General features: G+C 45.5%; 2 protein-coding genes and 1 long non-coding RNA gene across 4 annotated transcripts in view; 2 read left to right on the forward strand and 1 right to left on the reverse strand.

Moving 5' to 3' along the window:
- The window catches only part of IGSF5 (immunoglobulin superfamily member 5), a 246,295-nt gene that overhangs the window by 47,647 nt on the left and 181,496 nt on the right, over positions 1-17,152 (forward strand). The window contains exon 2 of the mRNA XM_054675296.1: positions 1,024-1,155. The gene's annotated coding sequence lies outside the window, so the exon portion shown is untranslated. The remainder of the gene's footprint in view (positions 1-1,023; positions 1,156-17,152) is intronic.
- Positions 30-8,522, reverse strand: LOC112206653 (uncharacterized). Of its 2 annotated transcripts, none has more exons than XR_010154518.1 (2): positions 8,260-8,522; positions 30-6,052 (listed from the first exon to the last, which is right to left on the reverse strand). It is a non-coding gene; the product is annotated as an uncharacterized LOC112206653 (long non-coding RNA). The 2 variants fall into 2 exon arrangements; XR_010154517.1 differs by having other exon boundaries at positions 30-6,238; positions 8,260-8,330.
- B3GALT5 (beta-1,3-galactosyltransferase 5) overlaps positions 8,879-17,152 on the forward strand; it is a 60,359-nt gene continuing 52,085 nt past the window's right edge. Inside the window, exon 1 of the mRNA XM_063803641.1 lies at positions 8,879-9,042. The gene's annotated coding sequence lies outside the window, so the exon portion shown is untranslated. The remainder of the gene's footprint in view (positions 9,043-17,152) is intronic.

Consider the following 17,152-nt stretch of genomic DNA (forward strand, 5'->3'; position numbering starts at 1 on the left):
AGTGAGAAAGAAATGTCAAACATTTAGAATAACGATTGGCACAGAACTTTAATAATAATAACAACAATAATAATACATAATATTACTTCTAAAAAGATACTTAAATGAGTCTTTCTAAATTGACACCGAAGTCTTTTGCCCAGGCTTTACTCAATAAAACCAATCATGATAAATCCTGGAAAATAGGGCCTTAACATCACAGTGTTGTTTTATTTTTTAATTAATTAATTAATTTATTTATTTTTGAGATGGAGTCTCACTCTTTCGCCCAGGCCGGACTGCAGTGGTGCGATCTCAGCTCACTGCAAGCTCCGCCTCCCAGGTTCATGCCATTCTCCTGCCTCAGCCTCCCGAGTAGCTGGGACTACAGGCGCCCGCCACCGCGCCCGGCTAATTTTTTGTATTTTTAGTAGAGACGGGGTTTCATCGTGTTAGCCAAGATGGTCTCGATCTCCTTACTTCGTGATCCACCCGCCTCGGCCTCCCAAAGTCCTGGGATTATAGGCGTGAGCCGCTGTGCCCGGCCAACATCACAGTGTTACTAATTCACCAAGCATTGCTAGCACTTTTTACTTTATTTTGGAGATCCGAAAATGCTTCTGGGCTGGACACTCAAATAGCAGAGTGAGCGACAGGTCCTGGGGGGAATTTGGAGGTCTGATCCTGGTTCCCAGTCCGCCACTTCCTAGTGATGAGCTCCTGGGTCACTACCGAATGACCAGCGCTAATGTGCACTGAGGGCTTACTAGGTGCTGAGCAAAGTTCAAAGCACCTTTCCTGCATCTCCATTGTGGACATGGGACAGTAAGGTGACAAGAGGTGCTCAGTCACCAACGAACCTCAATTTCATCTGTGAAATAATAACACCTCCCACTCCTCCCACCCAGTGGGATTATCACAAGCTTGAATGACATTGTCTAGAAAGTACTTTGAAAGCTGCAGCATTCTGGTGGGTGAAGGTAGGAGGTCCTCAAATTTTCACTTAAAAGCTTCTGGTTGACGCGTGATTTCTCCCCTTTGCAGGAAGCTGACAAGAAGCACGTTGCTGAGTGATCCTGGGTTCCCATCCTCCGCACCCGTGCATCCACGCGTGGGCCCAGCCAGCAAGGAGAAGTCTAACAGGCAGGAGGAGGGGAGACACAAGGAGCCCCCGCAGTAAGTCACAAGAAGCTGCCTGCACTCTGACTTTCTTTGGCTTTCTCAGCATTTTGTACAGGGTTCCCTTGACTGATGTGGGGGTTAGAACTAGAAGGAAAGGTCCCTCTCCTCCCATCTGGAGGTGTTGAAGCAGCACTGGGCAGAGCCCAAGGTGGTACCTCTGGGGCTACGGCAGGACAGGGGTGTTCAGTGGGCTGGAAGCCCCCGTCCCCAACAAAACATCTCTGACCTGGCTTAAGACATTGGAGGTCCATACACATTTCATTTGAAAAAGGAGTTTCTAACTCTTAAAAAGACAGAAAATCACCAATGAAGTCCAACCCTTAGTGAGAATCAACTGACCTTTCCTCTGCACTCCATCATATTTTAATTTTTTTTTTTAATTTTACTTTTTTTGGAGACAGGGTCTCGCTCAGTTGTCCAGGCTGGAGGGCAGTGGCATGATCACAGCTGATTGCAGCCTTGATCTCCTGGGCTCAAATGATCTCATCTCAGCCTCCCGAGTACCTGGGACCACAGGTGTGTGCCACCAAATAGGTGTGCAGCTAATTTTATTATTTTTATTTTTTCATAGATACGAGGTCTTGTTGTGTTGTTCAGGCTGGTCTCAAACTCCTGAGCTCAAGGCATCTTCCCACCTTGGCCTCTGAAAGCACTAGGATTGCAGGCACGAGACATCGTTACATTTTATGGAGGTTCTGTTTGCTTCTGCACCTTGGTCTAATCCTATGATCAGTTATCACCAAGTTGGTCTCTCTTATGCCACTGTATGTTCCTGAAGGAGAAATAGTTTATTTTTCCTTGTGCCCCACCTCAAAGGATGATCAACATATTAAGCCAACACTCCAGAATGTATAGGCTTCCAATCAATGCGCTCTCTTGCAAATGGTCCCAGAACTACCCTCTCTTCAATATATCTCTTTTGACAGAGCTCAGCGTACAGGAAAATCTCCTCAAATGCAGAAATTTGAGTGTGAATTTAATTTTCAGTGCATCAAAAAATCATTTAGCACTAGGAAGATAGCCTCTCTGACAGGAACGGTGTGTACCTCTAAAGAATGGGTTCCTTGAGAGGGTAGGAAATGATTCTGAAGGCTTCCTAACACGAAAAGCTGCCATGCTGGTTGAAAAAAAATCAGTTCTGTTATTTCAGAATTCTACTTTCTGCTTCCTTCCCAATCATACAAGCTACACGACGTTTAACTCTGTGTACTAGGCAGTTCTGCAAAGGAACAGGCACTCCTTGGGTCTGGGTTGAAAACAAGAGCTTAAGTCCAGTCTCTCCAAGCACTGGTTAGCTGCATGCAACATGGCACGTCCACGGATGCTGCATTCTGAAGAAGTCAGGATCACTAGCAACAGATAGAAAGAGACCCTGGGTGTGATGGCTCATGCCTGTAATCCCAGCACTTTGGGAGGGATCACCCAAGTCCAGGAGTTTGAGACCAACTTGGACAACACAGAAAGACCCCTGTCTATACAAAAAAATTAAATCAAAAAAGACCACGCTGGGCAACATAGTGAGACTCTGTTTCTACAAAAGAGATCCCCCCCGCCCGTTTTTTTTTTTTTTTTTGAGACACAGTCTCACTCTGTCGCCCAGGCTGGAATGCAGTGGCACGATCTTGGCTCACGGCAACCTCCGCCTCCCAGATTCAAGTGATTCTCCTGCCTCAGCCTCCCAGGTAGCTGGGATTACAGGCATGCACCACCACACCCGGCTAGTTTTTATATTTGTAGTAGAGACGGAATTTCACCATGTTGGTCAGGCTGGTCTTAAACTCCTGGCCTCAAGTGATCCACCTGCCTCAGCCTCCCAAAGTGCTGGGATTACAGGGGCTAGCCACTGCCCCTGGCCTTTTTTTTTTTTTTTTTTTAAGGGTCTGTGTCTCAGTATGTTGCCCAGGCTGCTCTGGAACTCTTGGTCTCAAGCGATTCTCCTGCCTCAGCCTCCCAAGTAGCTAGGATTACAGGTGCACACCACCTAGCCTAGTTTATCCCAAATTTTTAAATAGAAATTTTTATTCCCTTCTCTGGAAGAAATATGAAAAGGACCAAAGCAAAGTGGTTTTCACTTGTTTGTTTGCATTTTGGAAGTGAGATTGCCTTATAGATCCTCTTTCCCAATATTACTATAAATTAAACTGACTTTAAAGTGACCAACTTTCCTACCAAGCTTACCGGACTATCTAAAGTCCTTGTGGTCTAAAAGCAAGAGATCAAATCATATGTTTTAAAGAGGAATGGTGCCATTGTTATTATGTGGATGCTCACTATGTGTAGGTTCTGTGTTGAGTTTTACTCAGTCACTCATTTAAACAATTTATTTGTTAATGCATCACTTTGTTTATTCACTTAACACCTGTCTTGAGTGCCTGCTATATCTCAGGAACTGTGATAGACATTGGTGGAAACAGAAGTCAGTGAGATACATGAAGGAGGCTAGTAGTAAAGACAGAAATTAAGACAAACAAACACAAAAATGCCTGAGAATTCGCCAGGCCCTGTGGCTCATACCTGTAATCCCAGCACTTTGGGAGGCCGAGGTGGGTGGATCATTTGAGGTCAGGAGTTCGAGACCAGCCTGGCCAACATGATAAAACCCCAACTCTACTAAAAATACAAAAATTAGCCGGGCATGGTGGCAGGTGCCTGTAATCCCAGCCACTCCGGAGGCTGAGGCAGGAGAATCGCTTGAAACTGGGAGGCAGCGGTTGCAGTGAGCCCAGATCGCACCACTGCACTCCAGCCTGGGTGACACAGTGAGACAAAGTCTCAAAAAAAAAAAAAAAAAAAAAAAACAAAAAGCCTGAGAATTGTTGTGTTACCAAAAAGAAAGCACAGAGTGCCACAGGAGTCCTCCAGCATTTGGCTGCACCATCTTTCTATAAGCTTTACAACAACGCTGTTATCATGCCCACTGTGTAGGTGGGGAAACTGAGGGGTGGAGCTTACGTACGGAGTAAGAGTTTGCAAAACCAAGTTGACCAAACTCTACATGTTCTTACCGCTCCATCTCCTCCCTGGCTTGGAACTTCCATGCCGAAGATTCCAGATGGACCTTTATTTTAGAGACCTTAGAACTGGCTTAGGTTTACATGCTCCAGAGCTCACTAGAAATGTCAGGGAAGGCACAGCCGTGGGGAAGGGGGTGCACTGTGCCAAGAATTTTGCGTAAGAAGCCAGCTCAACAGTGAAAGGTGATGATCATTTTTCAAGTGTTCTTGGTTTTTCATGTGTCATAAAATTGCATTATTCAGGAATAATCCCAAAATCAAATTAAAAACTTCTATGAAAATATGAAATGGAAAGCTTACTGATGCATGCTTATAAACTGGTTACTGTACTTTCTCTGTGGCCTCAGGGCTGGAGGGCTGTGTTTTTTCAGAGATGACCAGGGACCATCCAAACACAGCCTCCTTCTGCACTTCTCTTAACCAGCGTAGACTCTTCTGGTCCCATTCAGAGAGTGAATTCCTTCATTATCTGGGAAGGCGTGGTCCCACCTACTTATAGCAATGAGGGGCCACCTTCATCCTAACCCATAGGGTGCAACTGGCCACAGCCTTGCCTATCCGTATAATGCACAATTGTCATGTTATAACCACGTGGGCCACCCTGGCTTGGGCCATGTTTCCTCAGCCCCCTGGGAGGGGTGGTGGTCATAATCATGTTCTGCAATCCCAATGAAGGCTCCCCCCCAGTTGAGGAAAAGTCAGCCTGTTTGTTGGGGCAAGAATAGCCCACATGGGCAGGATATCCCCTCAATGAGGCAGTGGTGCGGCTCCCAGGGGCCCCAGGACAGTAGCCACACTGCCGGCACACACCTCAGACTCCAGGCAGCAGCTGCTACCTCCAGGGTTCAGCTCCCAGTTCCCCGGCCCACTCTGTTCTCCCAGCCTTCACTTTGCTCCAAGAGAAAGCTTTGTTTCATGCTTCAGAAAACTGCTGTGGGCCTGGAAAGCCTTCCAGGCAGAGGCATTCAAATTAGTATTGTGACTTCTCTGGGAAAATCATTTTCCAGGCCTCAAAGAACCTCTGATGATTCTCTGACTTTTCATGAGGGTCCCTGGGACATCTCAGCCATGAAGCTCGTTCCACTTAGGTTTTTGAATCAGAAATGCAGGAATTTTCCGCTGGTAGTGGCTGGAGCTTCCTCGAGATGAGTGAAGAGCAAGTGAACTCTCCCGCCTCCCACCATCACCAGCCTGGATCAGGAGGGGAGAAGGAACTTGCTTGCACATTTTGCAACCAAACCCCGTGGTAGAAAAAGGCCCTCGTAGTGGGTCTTAAGATAGATGAAAGGAAAAAAAAAAGAGTCCTCGCTTGCTCCATTTCCCCAGCCACTGCCCATGGATGCCATCGGTTGATCCCTCCACTTACTTATTCAAGTATTGCTCCAGCATTCCCTGTGTGCCAGGCGGAGGCCTCTGCTGGGGTGCAGTGGTGCACCCTGAAGTCCCGTTCTGGCAGGGGAGACAGAGCATGGACAAATGAGCAAGTGGACCCCGAAATGTCAGGTAGCAATGCTGAGCCAGAAGGATCAAAAGCAGGGGACGGAGGTGTGTGTGGGGGTGTGTGCACTAAACAGGGCGTCAGGGAAGGGGAAGTGGTCTCTGAGCAGAGATCTGGTGAAGTCCAGGAGAGTCCCATGAATATCCGTGAGAGGCTTGGTCCAGGCAGAGGGCAGGGAAGGAGCAGGTCCTGAAATGACGTGGGCCAGGCCTGTGGAAGGAGCACCTGAAGGCTGGCATGGAGGGAGGGACTGGCCGCAGGGAAATTTGACCAGCGGCTCCTTCATGTGGCGCAGGACTGGCAGCAGGGGACTTTGACCGGCAGCTCCATCATGGGGCACAGTCTTCTAATCTCTGATAAGCGGCCCTTTTCCGTGGAGCTGTCATGGATAAATGTTTTCTGTAGCTATTTGTGGAGCACTGGGTCCCGTTCCTTTCTACGAGAGCAGCCGTTCCCAGTTGGGTGTGACTTTGCTCCCTATGGGATATTTGGCAAGTTTGGAGACGTTGTCACAACTTGTGTGTGTGTGCAGGGGTGCGCATCCAGTGGATAGAGGCCAAGGGTCCTGTTAAGCATACCACAGTGCACAGGACAGTCTCACAACAAGGAATTATCCAACCCAAAATTTCAAGTGTGCTGAGGTTAAGAACCCTGAAACCAAACAGGAGTGTGCGAGCACAGGGAAGGTTGCACGTTTTGACTGACAGTCACTGGTACCAGGCTCTGGAGGGCCTTGTGGGGTGATGGAAGGTATATGGGGAAGAGGTGCTCGACCTCTGCAAATCCTTCTCCCATGGGAGAGAAGTTTGCATGGCTCACAGGTGAGACCCATCCCCACGGTGACCGGGACAGAGCGGACCACTGCCTGGGCCACTGCCTCGGCCTCTCATACAGTTTAGCAAAGACCAATTTCAGAGCCTGAGACCATGAGCTCTGGCCTAGGATGGATGGATGGATGCTTTCACTTTCTTGACAGGTATCTCCAAGACCCAAGGCCATGGCTAGCCCATCTCACAGTGGTGCTCACTGGGCTAAGCAATTTGCGCACATTGACTTATGATCTGCCCTCTCCTACAGCCTATTTTCTACATGGTAGTGCTAAGCAGTGAGCAGGTACATTCCCGGTGCAGGGTGTTTGCCTTTGCTGTGATCTCATCTGCCAGGAATGCTCCCTCCTCATTTCTGCCCTTTCACCATGGGGGTCTCAGCTGGAACACTGTCCCCATGCAGAGGCCCTTACCCCTCCAATTCGTTTCCCTTATCCTTGTTTTTATACCACTTACTAGCCTAATTGAAAACAAGCTGCTCAAATGAAGAAGTCATTGTAGTATAATTAAATTACTCTGGTCTTGGAAACAAAAAATGGAGGACCCTCCTCCCCAGGACAATTTCAGGGAAGAAGCTTCCAGCTCCACCACCAGCACCCAATGCTGAAATTCTACTTAAACGATTCCCTGATTTTTATACTTGGAGCGCAATAAATGTATTTTAACTGTTTACATTTAACATATAAATGTAATTTATATGTCGGTATTGACATGTATCCAGGCTTGGCTTCTGTGGCCCCTGCTGAGACTGGCCCCCTGCCCCTCAGAGCAGAGCTCTAAGTCTCAGTCTCCCAGGGCCCTTTCTCTGGGTCCTGCACCCTCCTCTCCCACCACCTTTATTAAAAAAACACCTGCCCCATGTCATAGCCCCTCAGGTGCCGGCTCAATTGAGGTGTCCGTGGCTGGACAGAGGTCTGATGTGCTTCTTGGTGCAGGAGGTGCTGGGTGGGAAAGGAGGAAAGGGTGGGAAGGGAGTGGGGAGAACAGCAACCGGGGACTGGGAGGGAGAGGGCAGGGGGCACCCTGGAAGGCAGGCAGGCTCACCTCCTGTCGCCTCTGGGCTGGTACCCACCCATCTTGATGCTGCCTGAGGCGGCATCCTGTCTGGCCCTGCTCAGCTGTGAGTGTGCCAGGCCCGTATGGTTACCCCAGGAAACGGGAGCTGCACAAAGCCACGTGCAGAATCGCGTGGGAGTTTAATAATCCCGGCTGGTGATTGCTGCCCCACGGCTGCGTTCCTCCCCATCAGACCCCTCATAGGCTTCCCTCCAACCCGACGCTCAAGCTTCCGAGGCCTGTCCGTTCTCTGAAGCGATTCTACACCTTTTAGGCTCTGGACTCCATGTTCCTAATTTGTTTTTGGAGCGGGGGGGGGGGGGGTCTCTCCCCACTTCCCTATTAGCTCACGTCATCTTTGTGCAAGAAGGATCACATGTCAGCCGTGGGGAAGAAAGGGCTGGCACTACTCTGAAGCTGCTGAAGTTATGACATTAAGGAAAATAAGCCAGCTTCATTGGGCTTGGGGTAGGCGCCTGAGCATTGGGACTTTTAAGAGTTTCCCAGGAGATTTTACTGCAGCCAGGGTTGAAGATCACTGAATTGAATAATATGTTCTCAATCCCTTAAAAAATGTATATTTGTCTACATAAATATATATCTATTTTTCCTGCCAGAGAAAGGTGGGGTCCCACTGGCTTCAGCTCCTGCGACCCCTCCCCCACCCCCGCACTATGGCTGTGATACATCAGTATTCATTTACCTGGGGGCCGCCTGTGGCTGTGTGACCCAGGACAGGCCCTCTGACTTCTCTGTGCCGGAGTCGTCTCATCCGTGAAATGGGAATCGTCAAGGCATCTACTTCACTGGGTCGTCACTGCGCAGTCCCATAGCGCCCCACGCCTTGCATGACTTTGGCTCATTCCTCACAATCAGGCCTTTTGCTGTGAAGGTAGCATCTCTTTTTAAAAAGATCTGGTTGTGGTGGTGGTGGGGGGCGGTGTTCTTTCCGGGGGCATCTGGGGTTTGAGAAGCGCAGGACCCCACAGCCTTCCCTCTCCTGTGAGTGTTTTCAAAGTTAACTTTGGGACGGTTCTCCCGGAGGGCCAGACAGAAACTCAAAGAACCGGCCTCAGGGGATCTGAGCAAATTCCACCGTCGTCGATTCCTGGTGCTCCGTGAAAGATGCTCTTTCCCTCGGGGCTTCGGAGCCGGAGCATTTGTAGACAGTTCCTGCCTCTTCACCAGGCTGCCGGCCTGGGGGTCCCGTCGCCTCCCGGAGCCGCCCCGCGCGTCCCCCAGCCCGCGCCGCCCTGCGCGGCCCGCCGGCCTCCTCACCTATCAGATTTCCTGTGCGCATCGCCGCGCGCTCCTCCCACCTCCTAAATGCGGAGCGGAGCGGAGCGGGGCGGAAAACCATCCTCGGCCTGGACCCAGCGCCTCCGGGGACCGGCCGCGCGCCCCCTGCGTCCGCGGGCCGGGATGCGGCTCTGAGCCAGCGGCGGCTTCCAGCCCGACTGGGCCTGCCGGGGCTGCCCCGCGCACGGTAAGGCCCGGGGCTGGGGCGCGGGGCGCGGGGAGCGCTGGCCGGGAGCGGGGGGCCGGGTCCTGCGGCGCGCGGGGGCGTGGGTGCCGGGCGCAGGGGACCGCGGCGCGGCCGCGCACTGCAGGCGTGCTCTTCTGTTTTCTCCTTCGTTCCTTTTAAATGAAGGGAAAGAAAATTGTTACAGACCAAATGTCATCAAACTTGGTGTGAAAACATATTCATTTATAAAGTCTTATCGCTACTCACGCCACGCCCCGAGGAAGTTGTGTTCCTGGGTGGGCACGGTGCGGACACAAGACTTAGGGAATCAGCACTGGATGGAAACATCGCACAATTAAAAAGAATGGCCTAATCTTAAGCAACAACAACAAAACAAACTCTGAAGCACCCTGCGGCAGGCAGCTTCTGCATCGTGGGGGTTGTGGAAGGGGCTGATGGGCAGGATCATGAGAAAGACAGCTTTTCATTAAGAGATGACACCAGGGGTTTTGACTTTGGGAGGACCAGAAGGGAGTCTGTAGGTCATTGCTAAATACAGTGAGGTACCTTAAGACTCAGTAATGAACATTATTTTAAAAACAATATCTGTACCGTGTGTGTGTGTGTGTCAGTGCGTGTGTGTGCGCATGTGCACGTGTGTTCTCACACACACCGCACCATAGTTTTCCTTCGTGGTTTTGTTTCGTTTTTTGTTTAGGTTTCTGACTCTTGAGGGATAAATACAGCTTCCAAATAATAGCAACTGAATCTGCAGTAATCAGATGTTGGAAAATTATTTTTCACTGGTCCTTTATGTTAGCATAGCAAACTTAAGTCTTTGTTATGTGTGGCCACCTATTGTAAATATTAACATTACTTCTCATCTCCACATCTTCCTCATTTACTATTTTTGTCTTTTTCAAAGAGATGGAGATGGAGAAGGAGTAGAATTTAATGAAGATACAGATCTGGGGAAGTGTCATGTTTCGTTGGGTGCTTGGGGTAGGCAGTGGCCGCTGTTGAGAGTATTTTACAGATGTAGGAAGTCCTCGGAGGGGCATTTCTAGGTAAATGCATGCTGATTCTGCCCATCTTTACGTGTACCTTTTGTGGTGTTTCCTCTTTAAAACAGGTGCGTGTAATATGCAAATTTGGTTTCAAAGGGGGAATTTTCTATCTTTTAAGGAATGATTGCTTGTGTATTAAGTCTTGTTTCCTATCTCCTTTCATTTTTTCCTTCTCTTTTAAAGTCAGTTCGTCTTAAGTAGTTTCTTTGTTAGGTAAATTTAATAATAATAAAAATCTGACGTGTTCAAGAAGGAGCTCAGTGTGAGGCCCATGGACATTACCTCCTGGAAATGCAAATCGGAAAGAGATGTTTCACTATGCTGTCACCTCAGAAGATTGACAAGGACAAGGTTGTCTTTGCAAAGGTTCTTCCAGACAAGGGCATCCCTTCTTTTGTAGGATTTCTAAGTAGGTACTTTGAATAAACAAGGGCCACCTTTAATAGTTGGTTTTATGAGATTCTGCATACCTCACCATGGCCAAACTTCTCCACACGGATGGTAACCTTCATCCATGCAGCAGAGGACACGAAGGTGTAGCCCTCCCTCCTCTGTCCCTGGACAGCTACAGATTCAGGCCAGTTCAGACGGGTCCAAGAAGAGTTTCAGGGTCTCCATCTTGTCCTTCCTGGGCATGGAACTGAGCCCAGTACTGGCATCCCAGGGGATGCCCCCCATGCATGCTTGTCCATTTAACTGGGCATCTGATCAGATTTCTGCTTGGTTTTCTGCCAGGCCTAGAGCCTGATCCTGAATCCTGGTTACAGTGACTTTGAAAAGCTGCCTGGGCTTTATCAGCCTCTCTCCCCGGGTGACTGGGATACTGATGAGGATGGAGTCCCTCCTTGGACCTGACAGACGTCTGTCTCCCTGACTATAACAGTCTTGTTCCTGGGTCCCACCCAAGCTTCGTGGCCCTGCATAAACCCAGGTTTGCAGCCTGTGTTCATTGCTCTTCTGTCGACCTTTCTCCTCCTACTCCTTACTTTCCTCTGCTGCCCCTTCCTGCTCCCAGGTAAGTCCTTGGACTTGGTGAGGGATCCCGTATTCCTTGTTAATTCCAGTTTCTTCTCTTTTGCCTTGGCCTGAGGATAGGGTTCCATTGAGCTTTGTGGCTGACCTCTTCCGAGTTTTGACAACACTTCTTTGCCCGTGGAAGGAGGGAGTTAACTGACCCTGTGTCTGAAGATGAAAGGTGAAGGGGTGGGTAAGATGATTTATAGAGATTTTGAGAACTAACATGGCCTTCAGTTGAAAACCAGAATTGGGAGCTCTGAGTATTGTGCAGGTGCAGTGAGATTCATTTGAAAAACAAAACAACCGGAATTTTTATATCTAATTTTGAACATCATCCCCACATCCTTAATAGAAGACATCGGAGCCAGAAGTCGTTTGGGACCAAATTGGGTAAATAGAGTGGCTGATCATTCATTCACGCATTGAATAAATATTCTTGCAGAGATAAATAGCTCAGGCTCTGCAGCCAGATGACGGGGTGCAAATCCCAGCTTTGACAGGTACTTGTTATATGACCTTGGGCAAGTTACTTAATTTCCCTGTGCCTCAGTTTCGTTAATTGAAATTGAAGAGAATAATAGTACTTATTTCATAGGGGTGGTTGTGAGGATTACGTGGTTCTGTATATAATAAAGAACAACAGAACAGTGCCAGGTATATACATGCTACTTAAGTTATAGCTATTGTTGTTATTATGACTTCTTGTTGTGTGCCAAGCACTTTACCATGCTGAGTAATAATTGTTTTGGATCAAGAATGAGGTACGGAAAGAAGGAAACAAAACTAGTTGTTTCTTATTGAATTTTAAAAAATAATATGATTTGAAAAGTAATTCCCAAAAAGTTGTGAGAAGAATATTGTGAGCAAGGGCAGAATTATTTTTATAAGATGACTAACATCAGGGGAACAATATTTAGTTTGTTATTTAAATTTTGGTCCTTGTCTTTTTTTGTTTAAGCTGTAGACACAGGCGGGAGCATTGCTTGAGTCCAGAAGTTTGAGACCAGCCTGGACAACATAGCAAGACCCCGTCTCTGAAAATGAAAGAGCTCTGATTCTTTATAATTATTGGAAACCATTCCTCAGTGTTCCTATTCACGTTTGCAATGCTCTCTCTCTTTTTCTTACTGTTTCTAATTTATTCATTTTTCCATAGAGGTGTTTTGGTGATCGCTGTGCTTCCTAAACTCTGCAAGTTCCCTTTTTAATCTCATTCCGTCTCCTTGTCATCGCTTGTGACTCTGTTTTGTTGATTTCCTGTTCTTAGTTTCTTGTAGCAATAAATCATTTACTGTGAAAACTTTTAATCCACTGCTGGGAGTATATTTTCTTCCAGACTGTGGCTTCTTCACTTGTCTTTTGCACATTTCCTTTTGTTTCATTTCCTCCTTCCTTTCTGTGGTATTTATGCATATTTGCTCTGCCATTTCTTTATTTGTCAAGCATATTTAACAAGGGCAGGTTCAGCTGAACCTTTAGATAACAATTTTTTGAATTGTCCTCGATTGCTTCTCTCCTATGTGAACATCGTTTCCTTCCCAGAGCTTCCTTTGGTGTCCTGGAGATACGGTTTATCAGCTTTTCTGTGGCCTGAGGATATGAAGGAGCAGAAGCAGTGGGAATGATGGATAATCATGATTGGTGGATTTAGTCTCTATTCATTTTGATTAAATTTATTAAAATTTATAGTTTTATTAAAAATTGCTCTCAGGATACACTCAGGTTTTGGATTGCCCCCAAATTCAGGATGTAACTTGGAGGCATTACGTTTTTTATTTTTCAAAATTTGAAGTATTTCAAACATGCAGAAGTGAAATAATAATAGAAAAAGCATGTGTGAGTCCACATCCCAGCTCTATTGTGTCCTAACACTTGGCCATACTTGCTTAGATGTAGAAGACAATAGGAAAGCATTGTTGAAGCTCCCTCTGTCCCCTCCCTAGTTCTCCCCATCTCCTTTCATCCCTTCTCACTATCCTGAATTATTACTGTGTTTTCCATGTGTGTTTCCACATCACTTCTATGTATAAATCTGTGATTAATTATGGTATTGACTTCAATATTTCAAGCTCTCTAAAATGGTTTCGTATGGTCCTACTGAAGCTCTTTTTGATTCATTGTTTTCAATATTTATCCATGTTGAGACATAGCTTGTATTACTCCATTTTCACACTGCTATAAAGAACTTCCAGAGACTGGGTAATTTATAAAGGAAAGAGGTTTAATTGATTCACAGTTCTGCATGGCTGGGGAGGCCTCAGGAAACTTACAATCATGGCGGAAGAGGAGGCAGGCACATCTTACATGGCCTGAGAGAGCAAGTGAGAGAACATGTGAGCGTGTGGGAAAAACTACCATTTATAAAACCATCAGATCTCATGAGAATTCTCTCACTATCAGGAGAACAGCATGGGGGAACTGCCTTTTAATCCAATCACTTCCCTCCCTCGACACTTGAGGATTACAACCAGAGATGAGATTTGGGTGGGGACACAGAGCTAAACCATATCACAGCTGTAGTTCAAGCTTGTCCAACCTGCAGCCCAGGACGGCTTTGAATGTGGCCCCAAACAAATTCATAAACTTTTTAAAAACTTTATGAGATTTTTTTAAAAGCTCATCAGCTATCGTTAGTGTTAGCGTAGTTTATGTGTGGCCCAAGACAATTCTTCTTCTAATGTGGCTCAGGGAAGCCAGAAGATTGGATACCTCTGTGGGTGTAGTTCATTCATTTTCATTGCTATGTAAAACGGTAGGCTGAGGTGGGAGGATCTCTTGAGCCCAAGAGTTTGATACCAGCCTGGGCAACATAGCGAATCCTCATCTCTATGAAAAAAATAAATAAATAAAAAATAAAAAATTAGCCAAGCGTGGTGGCATGCACCTGTAGTCCTAGATACTTGGGAAGCTGAGATGGGAGGATTGCTTGGGTCCAGGAGTTTGGGGATGCAGTGAGCCATGATCAATCCAATGCACTCCAGCATGGGCAACAGAGCAAGACCTTGTCTCAAAAAAAATTATATTGTAGGATTGTACTACAATGGGCTCAGCTATTGTTTTGTTAATGGACGTTTAGATGATTTTCATTTTTCATATAAAAATGCTATAATAAACATTCTTATACATATCTCCTTTGCATACATGTTAGAGTGTACTTTAGAGTACATACCTAGAAAAGATGCATTGGGTGAAAAAGCATCTTTCCTAGATACTGAAGAATGTTTTCCAAGGGATTTGTACCAATTTATGCTCCTACATACTATACCTCTAACTCAGTTCCTGTTTTTCCACAGCTTCCGCAACCCTTAGAGTTATTGGATTTTTAAATTTTTGTTATTGTCATGAGTATGAAATAGAATCTCAGTGTTTTAAGGTGCATTCTCCTGATTCTAGTAAAACTAATCATCTGTTTGTGTATTATGTATCTCAGCCATTTGGATTTCCTCTTCTGTGAATGGCCTGTTCATGTATTTTGATCATTTTTCATTTGGAATGTCTTTTTCTTATAGATCTATAGAAGCTCATTTAGAAATTCTAGATCCTTCATTTTAGTAATATACATTGCAAATATCTACTCCGTCTGTGGCTTGTATTTTTACATTTTATTGAACAATAGGTTTGCATTTTTAATTTGGTGAAATTTACCACTTTTTTTTTATGGTTTGTGCTTTCTCTTAAGAAGAAGCTTTTCATCTTATGAAATTCTTCCCCACTCTAAGGCTATAAAGATTGTCTCATACTGTATTTTTTGCTAAAAGCCTTCAAGTTTTGCTTTTCACATTTAGGTTTTTAATCCTCCTTGGATTTATTTTTGATATGTTGTGAGTTAGGGATTCAAATTCGATTTTTTCAAATGAATAGTCAGTCCTAGGTTGTTAATTCAATACTCCTTTTTCTGGCGATTTGTAATACCATTTTTGTCATACTTGTGTAGATCTGTTTTGAGGCTATTTATTCTATTTTATGGTCTGCTTGGGCTGCCGTAATGAGATACCATAGACTGGATGGCTAAACAACATAAAATTATTTTCTCACGGTTCTGGAGGCTGGAAGTCTGAGATCAAAGGTGCCAGCCTGATCAGGTTCTGGTGAGGACCCTCTTCAGGGATGCAGGTACATCCTAAAGATTCCGTCTGTGTCCTTACATGCAGAATGAGATTCCTTTCTTCTTATGAGGCCACCAATGCTATTGAATTAGGATCCCACCCTATGACCTCATTTAACCTTAATTACTTCCTAAAAGCTTTGTCTCCAAATACAGTCACATTGGGGTTAGAGCTTTAACACATGAACTTTGGGTGGACACAATTCAGTCCATAGCATTGGTTTATAAATCACAAGTATCTTATTGATGTAATAAGTTTTTATATATACTAGATCAAGTTAGGTCAAGTTTTCCCATCTTGTTTTGCTTTATAATGTATTTAGCTATTTTTTGCCTTTTAGTCTGTGTACGAATCTAAGGTTCAGTTGTCAATTCATTTCCAAAATTTGTAGGTTTATTTTTGAGATCTCTGTTCTGTTTTGTCATGATGTATTTTGTTTGTTTCTGCCCAAACACCACAAGTTTTGATTGCTCTGACTTTATAATATGTCTTGGTCTGGGAAGGTAAGTTACCACTTTGTTCTTTTCAGCCATTCTTTTTCTTTTCTTTCTTTCTTTTCTTTTTTTAGGCAGAGTCTTGCTCTGTCACCCAGGCTGGAGTGCAGTGGTGTGATTTCGTCTCACTGCAACCTCCGCCTCCCGGGTTCAAGCAATTCTCGTGCCTCAGCCTCCCAGGTAGCTGGGATTACAGGCGTGTGCCACCATGTGTGGCCAATTTTTATATTTTTTGGTAGAGACGGTATTTTTGGTAGAGACAGTATTCACTATGTTGGCCAGGCTGGTCTCGAACCCCTGACCTCAAGTGACCCTCCTGCTTCAGCCTCCCAGAGTGCTGGGATTACAGGCGTGAGCCTGCCCGGCCATAATATTCCTAATCTTCAGACCTTGTTTGAATTTTTCCAATTTTCCTGTAATGTCCTTTTTCTGGTCCAGGATCCCAGCCAGAATCCCATATTGCACTGGGTTTTCACGTTGCTTTATTCATGTTCAATCCGTAATAGTTCCTCAGTCTTCTCTTTTGTAAACTTGACATCTCAGAAGAGTTCAGGGTAGTTATTTGTAGAGTATTCCTCAATTTGGAGTTGCCTGATATTTTCTTATATGCAGACTGAAGTTATGAATTTTTGGTAATAATACCACGGAAATTTGATAAATGTGATGCATTTTCTATTGGTTCTGATAGTTTACATGTAGAGTCTCTTGGATGTTTTATGTAGATAATTGTATTAGATATTTTGGTTATTTGTGTCTTTCTAGCACATGGGAGGATTTTGCTTCTCCCACCTCTTGAAGTTACGCACAGCATTTGGCTTTTCCTGGCCAATGAAAAGGGAGCTAAAGGGATGTGTGCTGAGACATTGAGTTGCAGGTGCATGATTTCCCAGCTCTCTTTGCTCTGCTTGTTTAAAGCACATGTTGATATCAGCATACCATTAGATCAAAATAGCATATGATAATAAACCGACCTTTGTATGCTTGCCTTCAAGAGTAGCCTGAATCAGCAATTGATTTTGCTTATGAGAAGATAAACTTGCAGTGTTAAGACCCCAAGATTTTGGGGTTGTTTGTGGCATAACCTAGCCTATGTGGTCTGACATAATAATCATATTGTCTGTAAACAAGAATAGCTTAGTTTCTTCTCTTTTATTTCTTATATACATCTTTTCTGGTCTTATTCCATTGGCTGGGACCTCAAGGGCAATGTTTAATAAAAGCAGTGACAGGTTAGGTACAATGGCTTATGCCTGTACTCCCAACATTTTGGGAGACCAAAGCAGGAGGATTGCTTGAGGCCAGAAGTTCAAGACTAGCCTGGGCAACATAGTGAGACCCTTTCTCTGAGGAAAAAAAGTGATAATGGACATCCTTGTCTTCACCTTCACCTTAATGGGAATGCTTTTAAGTTTCACTATCAAATATGTCTATTTTAGATATTTGATGG

Source organism: Pan troglodytes, chromosome 22 (assembly GCF_028858775.2).
Source record: "Pan troglodytes isolate AG18354 chromosome 22, NHGRI_mPanTro3-v2.0_pri, whole genome shotgun sequence".
NCBI classification, from domain to species: domain Eukaryota; kingdom Metazoa; phylum Chordata; class Mammalia; order Primates; family Hominidae; genus Pan; species Pan troglodytes.